Genomic DNA, 4,688 nt, shown 5'->3' on the forward strand with positions numbered 1-4,688 from the left:
AGCCGCGTGCCGTAAAGGCACGGCGATGTCGCCAAGTGTCGCTGAAACGAGTTTCCAGCACCGCCGTCATACCAACCTCCGCCGCAGGGTGGCGCTGCCTGCATTGTGTCAGAGAGAGGGGAGGGAATTGCAATAATTGGGTAATATCCCCCTTTTGCCCACTATATCAGCCATGTTAATTCCTGTGTTACAAAGCTTCATTATTCCAAAGCTGCTGGTTTCCTACTCTTCATCCTCTATAAAACGTCAGCTCATCAAAAAAAATGCTGAAGCATTTGCAGCAATCTTCAGCCAGAAGTGCCGAGTGGATAATCCATCTCAGCCTCCAGTGGTCCCCAGCATCTCAGGTGCGTCTCCAGCCAATTCGATTCACTCCACGTGATATCACGAAACAGTTGGAGGCACTGGATACTGCAAAGGCAATGGGCCCTGATAACATTCCAGCAATAGTACTGAAGACTGGTGCTCCAGCACTTGCCGCTCCCCTAGCCAAGCTCTTCCAGTACAGTTACAATACTGGCATTTACCCAACAATGTGGAAAATTGCCCAGGTATCTCCTGTACACAAAAAGCAGGACAAATCCAACCCGGCCAATTACCGCCCAATCAGTCTATTCTCGATCATCAGCAAAGTGATGGAAGGAGTCATCAATAGTGCTATCAAGCAGCACCTGCTCAGCAATAACCTGCTCAGTGACGCCCAGTTTGGGTTTCGCCAGGGTCACTCAGCTCGTGACCTCATTACAACCTTGGTTCAAACATGGACAAAAGAGTTGAATTCCAGAGGTGAAGTGAGAGTGATAGTCATAGAGTCATAGAGATTTACAGCATGGAAACAAGCCCTTTGGCCCAACTTGTCCATGCCGCCCTTTTTTTTTAAACCCCTAAACTAATCCCAATTGTCCGCATTTGGCCCATATCCCTCTATATCCATCGTACCCATGTAACTATCTAAATGCTTTTTAAAAGATAAAATTGTACCCGCCTCTACTACTACCTCTGGCAGCTTGTTCCAGACACTCACCACCCTCTGTGTGAAAGAATTGCCCCTCTGGACACTTTTGTTTCTCTCTCCTCTCACCTTAAACATGACATGAAGGCAGCATTCAACCGTGTGGCATCAAGGAGTCCTAGCAAAACTGGAATCAATGGGAATCGGGGAAAACTCTCCGCTGGTTGGAGTCATACCTGGCACATAGGACGATGGTTGTGGTTGTGGAAAGTCAGCCATCTCAGCTCCAGGACATCTCTTCAGGAGTCCTCCAGGGTAGTGTCCTAGGCCCAACCATCTTCAGTTGCTTCATCAATGACCTTGTCTCCGTCATAAGGTCAGAAGTGAGGATGTTCGCTGATGATTGCACAATGCTCAGCACCATTCGCGACTCCTCAGATACTGAAGCGATCCGTTTTCAAATGCAACAAGATTTGGACAATATCCAGGCTTGCGTGACAAGTGGCAAGTAATATTCACACCACACAAATGCCAGGCAATGACAAAGAGATTCTAACCACTGCCCCTTGACATTCAATCATATTGCCATCACTGCAGCAATTTACCAAACATCCTTAGACAACACCTTCCAAACCCATAACCACTTCCATCTAGAAGGACAAAGGCAGCAGATACATGGGAACACCACCACCTGCAAGTTCCTCTCCAAGCCATTCACCATCTTCACTTAGAAACATATCACTGTTCCTTCGCAGTCGCTGGGTCAAAATCCTGGAATTCTCTCCCTAACTGCATTGTGGGTCAACCCACAGCATGTAGACTGCAGCAATTCAAGAAGTCAGCTCACTACCAGCTTCTCAAGGGCAACTAAGAAGCGGCAATAAATACTGGCCAGCCAGTGATGCCCTTGTCCCACAAATGAATAAAAAAACACTGCTGACTGCACCTTATTCTGCATCATCTGTTCTTGCTAATTCACATTGGCTTGTGCTACACGTGTAAGTTCCTTGTAATCTTGCCCCGCTGTATTTCTATCTTTGGAACCAGCCTATAAATTGTGTCTATCTTGCCATTCACATCCTCCCACCCCCTGATCCCCGCTCTGCTTCCCAACCACATTCTGCATCCACTAAAACTGACGCTGAAACTAAATACATGTGAAATCTACCCCCTTCCCAACAATTGGCAGTTGTGCCTTCAGCTATCTAAGGCCCAAACTCTAGAATTCCCATCCTAAGTCTTTGCCTCTCCATCTATGTCTGTTCCTATCAAGCACCCTTTACAGCTCACCCCTCCCACCAAGCAATTAGTCGACGCTCTTGGTTGGGATTTTCCAGTCCGTCCTGCCCTGAGACTGGAAACCCCCACCCGAGGTCAATGGGCCTCTCAGTGGTACGTCAAATTTTCTGTCCCTCCCATGACGATTCCCGCAGCTGGCAGGGCTGGAAAATATACCCATTATTTTTTTTGTCTCAATATTTTTGTCTTTGAGGCGCCTTGTGACCTGTTTCTGAATTGAAGGTGCTGTAGAAGTGCAAGTTGTTTATTTTTCTCTTCTTTAAAAAATACAGGACATGATCATTCAACAAAGTAAAATAAAGATATGAATTCCAGGAACAGGCCTCGGGGGTTTGAGCTTTGTGGTCTGTGGCACACATCACTGTTTATCTCCAATCTGGAGTTTGCAGTCACCATTGATTATCAATGTCACTGCTGATATTTCCCAATGGATGTTGGGCTGCATATAATGATGTCACCATTTCCAGTCAGAATAAAGTGATTAGGTAATTCCCTTGTGTATCACGTTAGGAGCCTGCACTGATGCAAGTGACTACTGTAGATTTTATACACGTAATCTGTGTGTAGCCATATTCCATTTACTGCATTTTGCTGGAGAAATCAGCTTGTTTTTTTCTTCTGGAGGCATTTTAATAATGAGTTCAGTTTGCTGTAGTTCAAGGAAATTGTTTTTAAATAGGGTGTATGATTCTGTTTGCTGAGTAAACAGACTATATTGGCTGTCAAATAGACTTCAGTGAGTCTTGTTACATTGGCTGACAGAGTGGTGTGAATGGATACTCTTTCGGACATGGATTCTGTGATGCTCCTCGTGGAGCGGGGACTGGGAACTCCAAGTGCCAACAGACCTTGGAGTATTTGACCATGCAAGGGCTGGGTGTGGGCAGTGCATGGGCAATCTGGCAATTAAAAGGGCTTAGCTATCCTGATTGCAGTGCGCCTGTGTAAAAAGAGTGAAAAAAAGAAATGGCATGATAACTCCAGTGATATGACTGGGAGGGGAGCAGCATAACCCGAGAAGAGTCTTAGACAGGGGACAGGAAAGTGTCCCAGTTAAGTTAGGAAGACAGAGGACCAGAAAGACAGCACCAAACAGAAAAAGGGTTGCAGTTGGCCGTCTTTAAGTGGAGAATGACTCATGAGAAGCCCTGGCAATCAATGGAAGGTTGGTGATTCCATGCTGCTTGCTGTTGTGCAAAGGTAACCTTTTGGAACAGTAGTATTCAGCTCAGGGCAGCCTAAGTGCTGAGGTAATGTTTCAACATTGATGCTGGAGTGCATACTCAGGAATACAGGGGGAAAAAGCTTTGGAAGATAAGACTGAAACTTTGCAAGGTGTGCCATCATTGGAGCAGTTCAAGTTGGAATGACATTTTGGATAGAATTCCAAAGTTAGATCTTTGAAAGTGAAGATTGGAATCCCTCATGAGTGCGACAGAACTTTAGTGAGATTGGTTGACTCAGTGTTACTGACATCTGGATTGATGTTGAGAAATCTGTGGAACCTTTCTTGGTTGCACCTACCATTGATTGTACAGTGTGGTGTGTTCGACCACAATTTGCCTGTTAATTCACATCATATATACTTAATTTAAACCTTGAATGTTAAAGTATAAGATAGAGATTGTAAATTTGTTTTATCTTTCTGATCTTGTAGAGTTTATTTTTGTTTGTTCAAAACCCATGGAGTCTTCTGTCTTATTTTCTTAGTTGGTGCCTTGGATCTCAAATCTTGTCTAAACAAGAAGTGACTGGTCAGATTGAATAAAACTTCAGGGTCTGGTCCAAAATCATAACAACTCCTCGAGTATAAAGGAAAGGATGTTTCATGACCTCAAAATGTTTGACGTAAGTTCAATGGAAAAGAAAATGTTATGATCTACAGTAAAGTCCAACTGTTTGCAAGGGTTGTCTTCTTAGAAAACCTTGCAACTGGCAAATTCGCAAATGGTGAACAAACATATTTTATAATGGGAGTCAGTCAGATAGGTTCCAATCAGCCAAAGCTTTGATACGTATAGAGAATAAAAACAATGTTTTTTATTAATATAAAGATGTCCTGCTGTTTAACAAAGTAAGAAATATATATTAGCCACACATACACTTAAAGATCTCCAGCCGAATGTAAGCTTGGAGGTAATGTTGGTGGAAGTATATTGGAAGGTGGAGAAGAAGGGAAAGGGTAAGGGAGCTGTTATAGGTGTTTACGTGGCAGTAGATACAAAAAAAGGTGTTATTTTTGACTTTTGCCTTTCAATTTCATAAAGTTCTTGGTAAGGAGTAATAGCAGTGTAAATCACTCTAGGAAAGACTTGATGAGGTTGAAACAACTCCTCCACTTCTAATAATTGGGCCATTAAACAGGAACTTTTTTTGAAGCTGGTGTCCTACTTGGATATTAAGTAACTTCTCCATTTCTTCCAGAAGTGGATTCTTC

The sequence above is a fragment of the Mustelus asterias genome, chromosome 2, assembly GCF_964213995.1.
Source record: "Mustelus asterias chromosome 2, sMusAst1.hap1.1, whole genome shotgun sequence".
NCBI lineage: Eukaryota > Metazoa > Chordata > Chondrichthyes > Carcharhiniformes > Triakidae > Mustelus > Mustelus asterias.